Consider the following 17,398-nt stretch of genomic DNA (forward strand, 5'->3'; position numbering starts at 1 on the left):
TCAAAATAAACTTAAAAAATATTACAAAATAAAAAAGTTAAATTTTTTTTTTATTTTGTTATGTTTTAATGGAAGCTTTATGTTATAGTCGTCCGATTTTGATGAAATTCTGTAATTCTGAAATATTTAACCATAACTATATGTCGAAGATCTTAAAAAAAATTAAAAAACAGCAAACTTAAAATTTTTTTCATTTATTTGATTGTTCCTATGGGAGCTATATGCTATAGTCGTCCGATCCGGCTAGTGTACTACCTGCAATAGAAAGACAACTTTTGGGAAAGTTTTATGCAGATAGCTTAAAAACTGAGAGACTTGACGGTCGGACAGACGGACAGGGCTAGATCGACTCTCCTAGTGATGCTGATCAAAAATAGATATACTTTATCAAATGTCTCCTTCACTGCGTTAAAAACATCTAACTGAAATTATTATACCCTCTGCAAGGGTATATGAAAATGGAAATTAATGAGAAAACAAGACAAAAATGTAGCAAAAAGAAGGAAAATGTTAGCGATTAATATTGGGACGAAAAAAATGCACGAAAATAAACAACAGACTTAAAATCTTGAAAGTTAGTTAAATATATTGTTATTTTTTTCCAAAATGGTTTTTTAAAAACATAATAACTCAACTAAAGTGGTGGAGAAAACTGATAGATATTAGCAATAAATATTAATTTGTTATATTTTATTGGATGCTTTGGTGTTTTTTTTGTTACAATACATATTTAATTTAAACCCAAACAAATATTTATCAAAAGCTAAGGTTAAAAGATTTACGAAAAGGAAAATTATAGGTTTGCGGCAAGAATTTATTTAAAAGAAAGAAGAGATTATTTGTTGTTTCTCTTATTGTTTATTGCTTTAAACCCTTTAATTTAATTTTCAGATTTTTGTTTTTTTAGTTAAGTTGTCTTCTTTTTGCGCCAAATCTAGTTGGTTAGTGCAAATTGGCCTAGTTCTCAGACCGTCGAAATTCGTCCGTCAGCCATGAGAGTCATAAAGCTTATTTTCACTTATTTTTTAGGTTGCAAATATTAAAGTGGAATATAAAATTCAAATATTCATAATAATATATATTTAAAGATTTAATGAACAACATTTTAACGGCAGCGCCCTAACCGATGGGCGTGGTTCCACTTTGATTGTACAGGCACGGTTCATTTTCACAAGCAATTAAGCCGAGTTTTACCAGGACACTATCGAGCTTTGAGTTCCATGCCCTTCCTGACTGCTTCAAACCCTATATTACCTTTTTGAGAAACAAATCGATCGGTAAATCCCTCCAGTTGTTTCACATATACCGTCTCGTTGAGGTAGCTGTTTAAATACGCCGTACAAACGTCCATTTGACGTAGATAAAGCTTGATCTCTGCTGCCAATGCCAAAATAAAGCGCACACTTTCCAGTCTGCAAACTGGGGAGAAAGTTTCCTGGTAGTTGGTACCGTAGCATCCTTTGGCAACCAGTCGCGCCTTGAAGCGTTCTATTTGGCAATCCTTGTCCCGCTTTACATTGAATACCCATTTGCATCCAACACCTCGCTGATTTCTTGGAAAATCTGCGACCTGCCAGGTGTTGTTTGCGAGAAGCAAGTCATATTCTCTTTGCATGGCTTCGTGTCACTCTGATGCATACGAACTACTCATTGAAACTAAGGACCCTAGGATGTTAAATTGATTTTTGGGACGACCAGGTTTTCCTGGCCGGATAAGCTTTGGCCGATTTGGCCAACATGTGTTCCCATTACGTCGTCATCCTCATCCTTCTTATCCTCGTTCTCATCTTTAGCATCAACACCCTTAATGTCATCATCCTTGACGTCCACAAACTCGGCCTTTTCTGACGCGCTCTCATATTAATCGGAACTTTCACTAGAGCTGTCATCCTCACCAGTTTTGCTCGCGCCGTTGCCACAAATCATATCGGTCCCCGGAAAAATATCGAAATGGGCCTTATTATCGTCAGCTGCCAGAACATGATGCTCATCAAATAGGACATCGCGTTCGCCTACTACTAGCTGAGCAGTTGAATCATAAAGACGGTAGCCTTTGGCTGCTGTATACCTTTTGACTTTAGGTTGAAATTTGCTCCCCCTGCGTGGACCCCTGTCCAGGGCAACTGCAATTGAACCAAAAATCTTTTGATGGTTAACATATGGCTTCTTACCGGTCCGATTTCGCAAATAAAAAGCTGTGTTAACACCCTCAGCCGACAAGGATTCACCTAATCCGGACTCCACGAGAAGACAACTAGACATTTCCACTAATTTCTATTTTGCTGAACGCTATACTCTACAGTAAGCTGCCTAGCGATACCGTTGTCAAAAAGTCAGAAAGTCATCAAATTCCTTGTTGACGAATTCAAAGACGAAGTTGCCGCTCAACCAGAACCTGGAACTCCTTGAATTTCGACAGCACTTCGTCCTTCCTGCGCTAGAAGAACACAAAAACCTCCTGGACTTGTCGTCACTGAAAGTCTGGAAATACTTTGATCCCACCAGCGATTGTGTGGGAAGCGGATCACGCACATCTGTGTTTATCAGCTCCAACAACTTCTTGGCTCTGTTGGAGGTGGGCAAACGATTTTTTATTTTTCGAAAAAACTGTTTTTATGCCATCGGCAAATGATTTTTATTAGGTAAAAAATGATAAAAACTAAACGTGGGCAAACGATTCTCTTGCTTAAAAAAAAAAATTAAAAAAGTCGACTTTTAGGTTTTCGAAAATTTTCGAACTTCCCATATTATCAAAACTGGAGGTGGGCAAACAAAAATAATTGGTGGGCAAAAGTGGGCAAAAAATGGGCAAAAGTTTCCGCTTTTTAAATTTTAAAAATACGATTTTAGTCGGCCCAACTTCTTTGAGCTGAAGTTAGTACATAATACTCTTAAGGGATCATCAGTTCATATTAAGTATTAATGGTAAAATTAGGTTTGCAGCTCAGTTAAGGCCCCAAAGTGCAAATAGCTAAAAGATACTTTGCACAGACTAGAAGTGACTGACTATGGATTTAACTGATAAAATGTCATATTCCTGTAGCTTTTAAATTATAATACATTTTCACAAGAGCTTGTTTAAAAGCAAATCATAATCACGAGGTTCTTCTAGCTATAATTTTGTTAGCTTACTGATGCTTTTCCAGATTTTGTTCATTTTCATTTACAAATCAAGTCAAGGAACCGCTTTATTTTTACAGCGAAACACATGTACTAAGTATACTAATTCTGCGCTGTTGCGTTGACTGACCGATAGCGAAAGAAAACTCGTAATAAAGAGCCATGAACAAAACATATATGACGTAAAGTTACAATTTAAATTGGGCTGTAAATAGTTTTCTAACTACAGATTAATAAACCATCGAGGGGAGAAGGAGTCACCGAGATGATAGATAGATGTATTAGATGGTGGGCTGATATATGATAATTTTTTTCGGTTTTTTTTTTTTAAATCATTTATTGTGTGCCTTTAATTAAACATGATGTCCGAAGACAGTTAACCCTGAATGTACTTTTCCTCCCACCAAACTAGTAGCAACAGCAACTAGTAGCAACAGCTGTAGCCGCAAATGTCAATCGAAATGCGAAGGGTGTCAGAGGGGCATGGCCACATTCCAACGACTGTAGTTGTTTATCTCTCTTCTTGTTGTTAAGAATGCCGAAGTTTAAAAAGAAATCGGAGATAAAGAAGCAGCAGCACCAGCAGCAGCCACATTAATCGTGGCATCACATCTTATGAAAACTCACCATTTTAAAATCACGTTTTAAGTTATGTGAACGGCGCGTGAATAAGTTGAAGTCCAGAGTTTGAATTGCGAGGAACAGAGATAGCCAGATGGCAGAAGAAAGAGATGCTGCACGCTCCTAGCATCTGCTGATGGCAATGCAATTCTACAGATGGCGCCATTGTTTTGTAAAGGGAATTTAGTTCGAAATTTGTTAGCTACGTAACGGGTATGTAATAGCCGGTTTTTTGTTATCTGTACACAGACATATCTTGGACGACTATATCCTATAGCTCCCATAGGAACGAACAGGTAAAATTTAATCTCCCTGTTTTTATATTTGTGTATAACCTCTGGTTTTTTGACTTAGATTAGGTTTTTATAGAAATTTTTATCAAAATCGGTTGACTTTATCCTATAGGTGCCATATGTATCTCATCCCACCATGCGACTGTATGCCCATTTTTTGAGCAGTGTAAAAGAAAGATTGTTGAAACATTTCAAATCATATTTTCTCATATGTACACACCATAGAGTAAAAAATATATTAGACACCATTTGCTCTGACCGAACCTCTGCTCAAGCTCTGCTGAGAGACATGTTCGAAGTTTGATTTCTTACCAAACTTATCGGTTTTTGGTTCGAACTTGTAATTCAGTCTCGCGGTGAATTTGCAACTGCACTTCTCGCATCAGCCCTTAACAATGAGAGCGAGCAGTTCAGCTGCAGAAATTCACCGCGGGGCCAAATTACAAGTTCGAATCGAACCGTGAAAAAATACAATTTTAATCTACATGGAAAAGTCACTCAAGAGAGTGGCAGAGCAATTGGCGCCTTTATTAGTAATTTCTCTATATGTTCACCAGAGATCTGCAACGAGTCATGCGTTTTCCGGTACACCCGATCATTGACTCGTGTCTGGTATAATTGAAACCCAAATATATAATATGATCGGTCAGCGAATGTTGTAAGCGAACATTTCTGTTTGCATCAAACGTTCAAAACCTAACAAAATATTGCCTAACAAGAAAGGAAGCATGCCGAAGTGTATACAGTGGTTCGCAGCTTATTTCGTGCAGTTAGCAGAACATTTTACCAAACTTGAACTTTTCCAAGATTTTCTTTTGCAGGAATTTGCTGTTTATTATCCGTAAATTATTCGTGAAAGAATAGAATTTGCCGCTCGTTTTTTTATATTTTTTAAAGCAATAACAAAAAAAAATTTAACCCATGCATACATCATACGTATATGAAACACGTGGACGCCGACAGAGATCTGCTTACTTGTCACGTACAGTGTAAAACCGTAGCATGTTATAGTATGCGTGCCGACCACTGAGTCGTGTTCTGCCGCCGCGCAGCCGGTAAAATAATACCGCTGTTTTCACACATACATTGACAAGTTTCGCCGTGCAAATTACTAACACAAAGATGTGCGAACAGGTCAATGAGAATGTGTTGACCGCTGATGTAAAACGTCGACGCCGGCAGAGCTCTGCTCACGTTGACGCCCAAAACGCACAATTCCCGCGAAACCTGCAGATCAGAAAAACGTTGTCTACAGTGGCTGGGAGCAAATTTTATTATGGGGGGTTTTAAATCAATTAATTAATTAAATAGTTAGTTTACTAATGTCCATAAATATAAAAACTGTGTTCCCCAATCTAGACAATGAGCCTTCAACGTCGACGTTAGTAGAGCTCTGTCGGCGTCCACGTGTTTCACATACAAATGTATGTATGCATGTGTTAAATTTTGTTTATTATTGCTTTAAAAATTAAAAAAAAAAAGATCGGAAAATTTTATTTTTTCACGAATAATTTACTGATAATTAACGACAAATTCCTGCAAAAGAAAATTTTAAGAAGTTTAAGTTTAGTTTTGTGTACTGCTAACCTAATATCAGGAATTTTTTTTCAATACTTAATAGGGTCGGAAATATCTCCTTCACTGCGTAGCAAACTTCTGACTGAAATTATAATGCCCTCTGTGGTATAAAAATACATACATTAGATATATTTAGTAATTTTTAATCGCGTTTCTGAAATATTGTATTTGTTGAAAAGTATTTAACATATTGAAGGAAGAGTTTTCGACACTGTAAAGTATATCAAACAAAAACACCTCTTAACGCATCTTTTACATACCAAATTTCTAATATTTTTTGAATAACTTTTGAACGGATCCAAGCAAGTTGGCAGTCATTCGAAGCGTATGACCACGTTTGTATACTTACACCGCCCTTTCTCCTGAACCAATTTATTTTTCTAAAGTCTTGGTATGCAATCCTTTTTCTTTAAGCGAAACCCCTTAAGCGAAACTCTTTACGATCGGCTTATGAGCTCAAAGAAGTTGGGTCGACTAAAATTGAATTATTGAAATTTAAAAAGCGGAATCGTTGGCCTATTTTTTGCCCACTTTTACCCACCAACTAGTTTTTTTTTACCCACCTAAGAAACCTAAGATTGGACTATTTTGAATTTTTATTTTTTTATTATAAGAGAATTGTTTGCCCACAAAATGTAAAACTTTAGAAAACATGGAACTTTAAAGTTTTTACCATTTTTTACCCAAGAAAATATCACTTGCAGACGGCATAAAAATAATTTTTCAAAAAAGTTATAAAATGCTCATGTCTGTCCACTTTTTAAAATTTAGGAATTTAAAAAAAATATGATATTTTAACAAAAAAACGCCTGCCCAACTCTTAAAAATAGTTTTTTTTTTTCATAAAAGTAAAGAATGCCCATGTTTTTTTTTTCTAAATCAACAATTTGTTGAGAATATTCTGTACAAATTTGAAGTCAATCCGAGTAAAACTAACGGAGTTACAGCGTTTCAAACGACTGGCCGTGCTACCAGATTAAACGAGTTTTTTGAAGTTCGTGAACATCAGAACTCAAAAACTACTGAACCGATAATTTTAAAAATTTGAACGTTATTTCTTCACATAAATCGGAAGGTAATCACAAAGAGTTTTTTCTTTTGTCTTTTTTCTTCTTTTTTTTTTTAGTAACAAATTAACCGCGTTGTACTTTAAAGTAAGTGCTCAAAAAAACAGAAAGTAAAACTTCGTGATTACTTTGAAAAATTCATCAGTTTTAAAATGCGTACAAATTTTATTATTTTTAGTTCTTCGACATATATTAATGGTTAAATATTTCAGAAATACGGTTTAAGTTTCATCAAAATCGGCATCTATATTTAGGGCTTCCATGGGAACATAAAAAAATTTAAAAAAAATAACTTTTTAATTAGTTATTTTTTTTTTCTTTTTGTTTTATTAATAATTTGACAGTTCAGAATTACACTTTAAATTCTATTAATATCGGAAAACGATATCGTATAGCTTTCATAGGAACTATCGAATAATTGAGCTTCAAATCATCATAGCTTCAATGTCTTTGAACATATACGCGAGTAAATCATAATTTGAATGTTTTCAAAAATATTTAATTTTTGAAATAGTTGCAAGGGTACATGAACTTCGGCTTGCCGAACATTGCTTTCTTTCTTGTTAATCTTCTAATCATCCATTTCTTTCCTAATACCTTCATCGCTTTCTGCACCATATCTGAAAAAAAATCCATAGCAAACAGAAAATAATACCAAAAACTAACAATTTTATTAATAAAAATCTACAAAAACTTGTGCTTCTCTGTTATTTAACTGATAAACTTTTTGTATAAAAAAGTCGCGGCAAACCCCGTAAATGACGGTCTCAGCTCATTTTCATTAAAACCAAGTTAAGTTAAAACCATCACTTAATTTAAAACCAGCAGACAAAGTCGGAAGGGGACGGTACGAGTGCCAGACTTTATATATGTCATTGGGGTAAATTTTTAGTTATGCAACAAAAAATAAAAGAACAATAAAATTAACAGTAATAGAGGAACCTGTGGATGATAAACATTTCCGCATTCCACAACGGGGAGTAAGCGCACCAAACAAAAGAAGGGGGACGAATGAATGGATTTTAAAGAGAGAGACAGGGAAAAGACCTCGACCCACTCTCATGTGGAGCCCATAAAAACGTCATCGGTGCCCATAAAACCCGACAGCCAACATGCAGCTTGCATTGGACCCAGACGTCGTAATAGTTTTAAAAATACTCATAAAAGTCGCCAAAAAGACCCGTGCTTCCTCTCCATTTACATAGATATATACCACAAACATAACCAGTACAGGGTTAAGTCTGATGTCCGTTTGGCCCCTTTTATCACTTGGAGTGGCATTCCGCCAGGTAAAGCCGTTAAGTGTATGCAACAAGATCGCCGCCGCCTGTCTGCCTTTTGAAATATGCGCATATTCTTTAAGTCTCACGCTTTTGCAAAGGAAACGGAGAAACGATCTTGCTAATTGACATTGACAATGCCATTAGGAGGCTGTGGGAAAAACAGTAAAATATACCAAAGATTTTAATACCCTTATTTACCGATTCTAACTTTTATAAAAATCTAAACTATTATATGTCTTTTGAAAAACGTTTTGTCCCAAATTATTCGCATATATTTTCTATAAGTCTCGAAAATTATTTTTCTTGTTTTAGAAAACAAACATATCATAAAATAACTTTTATTTAATTTTTATTAATTTAAAATTATAACATATTATAACTATATTCTTATTTTTAACATAAACAATTTTTTTTATAAAATAATAGTACCTTTTAAAAGCGCAAAAAAAAGAAAACATAATTGTTAGCTATCGCCTATTCCATCGCTCTATGCTTTTTGCCCTGTGGGTTAACGGGAGACCACTGTTACATGCTTAGTTCGCTTTTCCAACTTAACTGCCCGTTCAAGGCCATTTGATCTTTTGTAAGTCAGTTAATTTGTTCGAATGAAATTAGATGGCTTAGTGAATGGGGTGGGGTAGAGTGCATTGGTTTATTTAACAACACTGGTTTACAAGTTTAAATTGATGAAATCTTCCAGAGATCAGACCTTGATTTTCCGGTGCAGATGGACTCCCTGATTAAAAGATGACACTGAAACATTTTTTGTATGTTACCATTTATTTTTAAGTGTAAATAACGTTTTTCACCTGTTTTCTTGCCAATTTTATATTTTATCTCCTGTTGCGCCTTACCAGTTTCGGTCATCAATAGCTAATTTAAATATTATTAACTTGTTAGATTCGTGAATGTTCCATCTTTAAGATAAAGTGATAAAATTAAGTTCGGATTTCAGTCGTGTTTTTTTAAGAATTAATTTATGTTGTCGGAACATCAGTTTTAGCAATTTATTCTAACTTTGTCGAGCTCAAGCATCTATATTCGAAAACCTATCCTTAACATGTATTGAAAAGTTATCGACGACCAAAATCGGTTAACCAGAACTGGAGATAAAAAATATAATTGGCATGAAAACAGGTGACAAACAAGAAAGGAAACAAACTTCGGCCGAAGTTCATATACCCTCGCAGCTAGTGCAAAGATTGAACATTATTGAAAACATTAAAATTATGATTTACTTGCGTGTATGCTTAAAAACATTGAAAAACATTTGCAGCTCAATTATTCGATAATTCCTATGTCAGCTATGTGATATCGTTTTCCGATTTTCATAAAATTAAAAGCGTAATTCTGAACCGTCAAATTATTAATAAGTCAACATTTTTTTTTTTAATTACAAAATAGTATATTAATATTTAACCATTACTATATGTCGAAAAACTGAAAAAAAAAATAAATAAAAAACAGCAAAGTTAAACTTTATTTTATTCATTTTCCTGACTGTTCCTATGGGAGCTATATGCTATAGTCGTCTGATCCGGCTCGTTCCGACCTATGTACTACCTGTAATAGAAGGACAACTTTTGGGAAAGTAGGTAGCTTTAAAACTGAGAGTCTGACGAACATGGCTAGATCGACTCTCCTATTGATGCTGATCAAGAATATATATACTTTATAGGGTCGGAAATGTCTCCTTTACTGCGTTCCGAACTTCTGACTAAAGGGTATTACCTTCTGCAAAAATTGTACCATACCAAAAATTTAGAGTGTCATCTCCATCAATCAGCACCTGAAAATCGAGGTTTGATCTCTGGAGAATTTCATTGATTAAGATATGTAAACCAGTGTAATTAAATAGTAAACGCAAAAGGATGTAAAGCTTTTAAAAAAAACTTTTCGTTTCTATTGGCACACACAATAATTTTCCAAAACGAAATATTATTTAGGCGATTGAAAAAATGTATCTTCTTGAATGTTTTAGGAAGTTGTTTGGCGGGCGTTGCTGCTGGCTCTCAGCCTTGCAGTTCAGCAGATGCCATGTCCATAAAGTTGTAAATTATTCGTGAAATAATCAAATTTGACGCTCAATTCATTTTAAAAAGTATCCAATGTTCTGCTCACTTCATATCATGTTTCTAAACTTATTTTTTACTAGGAATGTCAATAGTTTACGGGTAATTAACGGCAAATTCCTATTAAAATAAGATTTTGGAAAAGTTTTGTGGGGTGGTACTGCTAACTTGATATCAAGGTTACAAGAGTGAACGCTATAGTCCACTTTCCCGACTATTAGATACCCGTAACTCAGCCAACAAACATTAAACTAAGTATTCCTCCTACAAAACAATCGAAGTTTAGGTGGCGCCACCTGTCGAACTGCATCGACAGCCCTAGAAGCTAAGTGGCTGCAGCACGCCCACTCCCCACTTACAGTGCTTTCGTTTTGTGTCTTTACTGCAGATTACCGGTAGTTAGCGGCCGAACAGCGGCCAACCAGAGGCAGAGAGGAGGCAGAGGTCTTCAAAACCCCATAGCTTCTAAAATATTAGCTTCGATTTTTTACTTTTTTGTGTCTACCGATAGATAATGACCGAAACACACACAAACAAATACCTACGGGCTAACATGTCTCAGAGCGAAGCGACAAACGTGTTAACACTTAAGTGTTTTACGATTTGTTGGCATTAGAGTGGGCGTGGATTTGTTTTGAAATAAACTCTAGCTGTGTTCCAAAAACTAGAGCCTGCATGCCAATCCCAAATCTCTAGCTTTTGTATTTTTCGAGATCTCGACGTTCATACAGACGAACAGACAACCGGACATGGCTATTCTTTCGTGAATATTTTACGGATAATTTAATTAACGGCAAATTGTACTGCTAACTTTATGCATATTTTATATTTAACTATTAAAAATTACATTTCAGTTTTTGATCGACAACCTGGTGCGTTTTTATACCCTTGCAGAGGGTATTATAATTTCAGTCAGAAGTTTGCAACGCAGTGAAGGAGACGTTTCCGACCCTATAAAGTTTATATATATTCTTGATCAGCATCACTAGTAGAGTCGATTTAGCCATGTCCGTCTGTCAGTCCGTCTGTCCGTCTGTCCGTCCGTTTATATGCAAACTAGTCTCTCAGTTTTTAAGCTATCTGCATGAAACTTTTCCAAAAGTTGTCTTTCTATTGCAGGTAGTATATAAGACGGAACGAGCCGGATCGGACGACTATAGCATATAGCTCCCATAGGAACAATCGGAAAAATAAATGAAAAAAAATTATAACTTTGCTGTTTTTTAATTTTTTGTTTGGTTCTTCAACATATAGTAATGGTAAAATATTTCCGATTTACGGTTTAAATTTCATCAAAATCGGACGACTATAGCATATAGCTCCCATAGGAACCATCGGAAAAATAAATGAAAAAAAATTAACACTTTGCTGTTTTTTAATTTTTTGTTTAGTTCTTCGAGATATAGTAATGGTTTTATATTTCAGAATTACGGTTTAAATTTCATCAAAATCGGACGACTATAGCATATAGCTCCCATAGGAACAATCGGAAAAATAAATGAAAAAAAATTATAACTTTTCTGTTTTTTAATTTTTTGTTTAGTTCTTCGACATATAGCAATGTTTAATTATTTCAGAATTATGGTATAAATTTTATCAAATCGGACGTCTATAGCATATGGCTCCCATAGAAATAATAAAAATATATAAAATAACTATCTAATAATTGAGCTGCAAATCATCATAGTTTCAATGTTTTTCAGCACATACTCAAGTAAATCATAATTTAAATGTTTTCAAAAGTATTTAATTAATGCAATAGCTGCAAGGGTATATGAACTTCGGCTTGCCGAAGTTTGCTTTCCTTCTTGTTATTTTTAGATTATTTCGTCTAAGTTTTAATATAGTAACTAATAATGCAGTAAATAAATTGTTTGGATATGACGTGCGTCATTAAACGATTATAGGCGACACATGCGCATAATAACCTAACTGCTCTTGTAGTTGATATTTTATTTTACCCTCTCTGCCAGACAAAAGGGGTTAAGAGACGGGAGGGCGTTGTGGCATACTTGGGAGTTTAGATTGGAATGTTGTTTAGCCGAGAAGTCGCCTTCCTTTGAGAAATATCAGACACACAGATACAGATACTATGCATAATGAAGGTGATTTTCTGCTATACGAGCGGGTGTGGTGGTGTTGGCATTTGGAAAGTAAGCTGCTCTCTCAGTTGGCCGCTTTTTAACTTGCACAATAATCTGCAGTCAGCCTTAAGTCATTGTGCCCGTTTCTGGATTTGAAAATGCAGTTTTTTCCATTTTCATGCATCCGGGATGCGATGGTGATGGTCGTGCTGCTGCTGATGATAACGTGATGGCAATTGCCTTGCCATTAAATAATATAAATGCAGTAATGGTAATGTCGGATTTGAGTTCTCGAGGTGCTTGTGCCATAAAACCAAATATATCCTGCAAGTTTAGGTGTTTGTTTTATGATTTTTATTGGACTTGACTAGTTCCGAGTCAAAATAATAGTAGTGAAGACGATTAATTCAATGAAATTGAAAAAATTTGCAAAATTTTATGGTTTTAAATTATTTTATAACCAAAATTTTGTAGTTTGGAAAATATTGTTTGTTTTCTGGATTTAAGAAAAACTAGAAAATAAGCAAACTTCGGCAAGCTGAAGTTCATATACCCTTGCAGCTATTGCAAAAACTAAATATTCTTGAAAACATTAAAAATTTGATTTACTTGCGTATTTGTTTTAAAACATTGAAGTTATGATGATTTGCAGCTCAATTATTTGAAGATTTCTATGGCAGCTATGTGATGTCGTTTTCGATTTTAATAAAATCAAAAGCGTAATTCGGAACTGTAAAATTATTAATAAGTCAAGAAGAATAAAAAAAATTACAAAAAAAAAGTTCCGACTTATGCACTACCTACAATAGAAAGAAAGTTTCATGCAGATAACTTTAAAACTAAGAGACTAGTTTGCGTAGAAACGGACGGACAGACGGACATGGCTAGATCGCCTCTCAGAGTGATACTGATCAAGAATAAATTTATAGGGTCGGAAATGTCTCCTTCACTGCGTTGCTAACTTCTGGCTGAAATTATAATACTCTCTGCATCTCAAAAAAGTTATGAAAATGAAAAAAGAAAATCCAAACTGAATAAAATTTTTATAATTCATAATTAGTTTTACGCAAGGAGTAATAAATCTGCAGCTCGACTCCGGGCATAAAGCTGGCACTAAAACTTTTAAAATTTAATCTTTGATGTATCCCAATAAAGAATATATATTCTTGATCAGGATCAATAGCCGAGAGAATCTTGCCATGTCCGTCTGTCTGTCCGTCTGTAAGAACGTCGAGATCTCGGAAACTATAAAAGCTTAGGATTTGGGATTTGGCATGCAGATTCTAGTGTTTCCTAAGCAGCGCAAGTCAAAACGGAGCCACGCCCACTCTTACTCCCACAAATCGTGAAAGTATGTACTGACACTCTGAGACATGTTAGAAGGTTAGGGTTGTTTGTGTGTGCGTTTCGGTCGTACCTATCGGCAGTCCCGAAAAATTTTTAAAATCGAGCTACTATTTTAGAAGTTATGGTGCTTATAAAGTATCTAGCCATCCCTCTGCCGATGCTTAGCCACTGATCGGCTGCTGTTCTGCCGCTGCTAGCAGATGAGAGAGAGAAAGAAAGAGAGAAGAATTACAGAACTGTTAGCGGGGGAATGGGGGTGCTGCACGTTCTTAGCTTCTAGTGTTGGCTATGCAGTTCGAGAGATTTTTTTGTAGGGACAATACTTAGGTTGAAGTTTGTTGGCTGAGTAACGGGTATCTTAAAGTCGGGGAACTCGACTATAGCGTTCTTTCTTGTTTGTTTTAGTTCTTTGATATATGGTATTGGTTTATTATTTTAGAATTGCGACTTAAATTTGGTTGAAATAGGACGACTATATATTATTATATAATATTACATTTTTTTTGGTCATATGAATGGTTTTATAATTCAGAATTACACTTTTAATTTTATCAAATATATATAGCTTTATTGATTTAAAGGTATAAACTCTGAATAAAGTTGCTATAACAAACATTTAAATTTAGCAGTAGCCGCAAGGGTAAAAAAACTTGTGTTCGCCGAAATTTTCGTTTTTTATTGTTAAATAAAAAGTTAAATTTTTTTCGTTGCAATTTTCGTAGCCGGTTTTTTTCCACGCGAACGTGGGCGAGCTTACAGTATACAAACGTGCAGTTGATGCAAGCGCTACAGTCTTTTAACAAAAACAATTTACTCTTTTACCTTACAAATAGCACCAGAGTAAGAAATATCGAATATAGTCGGTTTGTAGATTAAACTTAAGTTTGTTTAGAAAGTATAACTTTACATTATTTAGTAATGATTTTATTAAGTATATCTTTAATACAGCATAAAGTTCAGTTTTAAGACAGGGATTATTTAATTAAAATAAATTGTTTTGATGTATCAACAAAACAGTTTTATGTCCTCCCATTTTTTGCTTTGAAAAAATACATTTTAATTTTATTTTTTTAGTTGTGAGGCCCCCAAAGACCGCCCCCTTGGCAACAGCCCGATCTGTTCCGATGCGATCCCATCCCAAATCCAATCCGTCTACACGGATCTTGTGATCTGTCATTACAAGCGAACGAAAAGAAAAGAAACAAATCTAAGGGAGACGGCATGAGATGAAACTGTCGTTGTTTACGTTTTATGTAAATTTATTTTTGCCTTGCAACTTAAACGCACAGACATTTAAATTTAGCCGGACGATCATCTAATGGCCTCGTCCGCACACAACACAGCTATTCATTCCGCTCGTAGCTCCGCCGCGGCGGTGGTGCGGGCTTAGCGATGTGATGCTGGCGTGGTGTGATGGGCTGGTGTCTGATCGTCTGCCGTGCAATTTTTACACTCAAACAAAACGTTTATGAAGGTGATTTAAATAATGGTTCAATATAATTTGTTTAAATGTATAATTTGGAATGTATAAACCGGAAAGCATTGTACCCTTTACAGCATGTTCTTAGACACATTTATAAAACTTTTAAAGTCTTAGGAGATTATTGGTTTATGGTTAAAGAAGGACAAAAAAAAAAATAAAATAAATGCAGAAAAACTACAGTCCTCTTCTAAAAAGCAAGCATTTATGAACACAAATTTAAATCGACAAAATCCTCCAGAGATCAAACCGTGATTAACCGGAGCAGTTGGACTCCCTGATTCAGAAAATCAAAAAATTTCACGTTCGAAAGATTCACACACAATTTAAATTCCCTCTCTTAATTTCGAAAAAACTCACGGGAACTTTCCGCAAAGCAGTCAGCGCAATGTTTTGCGGAAGAATTCAGATCGTCAAGCACAGAAATTAATTTTTTTAAATAATTAATATAAATTAATTCGTTGTTTTTTCTTTTTGTTCTTTCTATTGCTTAATTTAAATTACTGCTTGTGCGAAACGTGTTTTGTTAGGACCTTTTCCATTGCCTTCGGCAGCTCTGGGCCTTAAACTACTTGCGAAAAGTTCACAACACTGCACTATGGAGTTATTGATCACATTAAAAAGTCGTTTAAATAAAAAATGTTGTTTTAAGATGCATTTACCGAAGACCAATTAAGATAACAACTGTTCAATCAGCCGTTTGAAATGCTTTTGAACTTCTTCAATAAGCTTAAATTTTTCAAGTGCATAAAAAACAGTTTAAATGCTCTTCAATAAGATTTCAAAGAATGATGGTGTGAACTAAGTTTTTCTACGTTTCGACAGCTAAAATCTAACGCTTTGTCCTTGTTTTGACGTGTTAAAGTGAGTTGTCAACCAGGCATTTTTATTTAAAAAACTATCTTTTATGTAGAGCGACAATGTGAGTCCAGCGAAGTCCACTACTAAAACCTTTTGAGATTTGTAGGCTATTCAAATCTTGATCAAATTGAATTTTTAGTTGTTTTCCATATGGAATGAAAAGGCAACCAAAAAGGTTAAAGAAGATGCTTTTCTAACTTTTTTCATACCCACATAGCTAATTTTAACCGTGACAAATAAGAGAAGACTTAATGACGGCAAACAAATCATTTTGTTACCGCCAACATCAATTATGGAGCAAATGCAAATCAAATTTAAAGTTGTTTGAAATAAAACAAGAAAGGAAACAAACTTCGGCTAGTTACAGTTTATATACCCTTTGCAACTATTGCAAAAATTAAATATTTATATGCGTTGTGTTTAAGAACATTGGGGCTATGATGATTTTCAGCTCAATTATTTGATCGTTCCTATGGCAGCTATACGTACTCCTATTTGAATAAAATAAAAAACGAAAACCTGAACTAGCTAATTTCTTATGTCCAAAAGAATTTAAAAAAAAGTTCAAAATTAAAGAAGTTAAATTCCTTTTACATTTTCAGTTTTTAATATTCCCAATGTTGCTTTTTTAGGTATATGATGAAGTCGTCAGATTAAAATCATAATTTAACCGTAATTCTGAAATATTTAGCTATTACTATATCTCGAAGAACTAAAAATTGTTCCTATGGGAGTCACATGCTTGATCCGACCTATATACTACCTGCAATAGGGACACAACAGGAAAGTTTCATGCAGATAGCTTTAAAACTGAGAGACTAGAAACGGACGGACGGACAGTGATGCTGATCAATAATATATATACTTTATAGGCCGCGAGTGCAATGCTCTTCGATGTTAAGCGTTAAGCTAGTCCTAGTACCTAGTAGGCGGACATTTGCCAATAAGCTATTTTTTTTGGAAAGAAAAGGAACCAAAGGGAAATTCAGTGGCAAATCCCCAATTGGAGAAGGGAAATTCGTTTGTTAAAGGGAAATCCGAAAATGTTATCGAATTCACATCCGAGTTAAAACTGAAACGTATATACGTTATAGAGATAGGTTTTTTTTTTTCTTTTTTTTGTAAGTTTGATAAAACTAAAGTTCTAACTAATTTAAGCAAGCATTTGTAAAACTAAAGTTCTAACTAATTAAAGCAAGCATTTGTAGTAAAATATGCAATTGATGAAAAACAAACAAAACCATTTTTTTTTTCGGTTCAACAACATGGATTCACAAATTGTTTTTAGTGAGCACTGTACATTGAAGGTTTGTGTGAATCTGATGAAATATGTTAAGCGCTACCAAAAAACCACTAATTGTATTATTGAGTGTTTGTTACACACTAATGGCAGATGCAGAATTAGAGCGACCTTCTCCATCTGATCCTTACTCATGTATTGCTTATGGATGAAAAAGGATCAGATGCTGTCTAAACAGTGTTAAAGTGTTTTTCTTTCCAAGTGTATAGGATCGTATGAGCTAAAGCCGGCTGCTATATATCTCCTTGCCTGGTTCGTCCGACTGCTGTCTCCGTCTCTATCTTTGCCAATG

General features: G+C 34.8%; 1 protein-coding gene and 1 long non-coding RNA gene across 2 annotated transcripts in view; one reads left to right on the top strand and one right to left on the bottom strand.

Annotated features, from left to right (window-relative positions):
- The window catches only part of LOC128256002 (insulin-like receptor), a 74,034-nt gene that overhangs the window by 21,198 nt on the left and 35,438 nt on the right, over positions 1-17,398 (top strand). The gene's annotated exons all lie outside the window — the stretch shown is intronic.
- LOC128251729 (uncharacterized) overlaps positions 1,913-17,398 on the bottom strand; it is a 41,841-nt gene continuing 26,355 nt past the window's right edge. The window contains exon 3 of the long non-coding RNA XR_008267239.1: positions 1,913-2,566. This is a non-coding gene — a long non-coding RNA (uncharacterized LOC128251729). The remainder of the gene's footprint in view (positions 2,567-17,398) is intronic.

Source organism: Drosophila gunungcola, chromosome 3R (assembly GCF_025200985.1).
Source record: "Drosophila gunungcola strain Sukarami chromosome 3R, Dgunungcola_SK_2, whole genome shotgun sequence".
Taxonomy (NCBI): Eukaryota; Metazoa; Arthropoda; class Insecta; order Diptera; family Drosophilidae; genus Drosophila; species Drosophila gunungcola.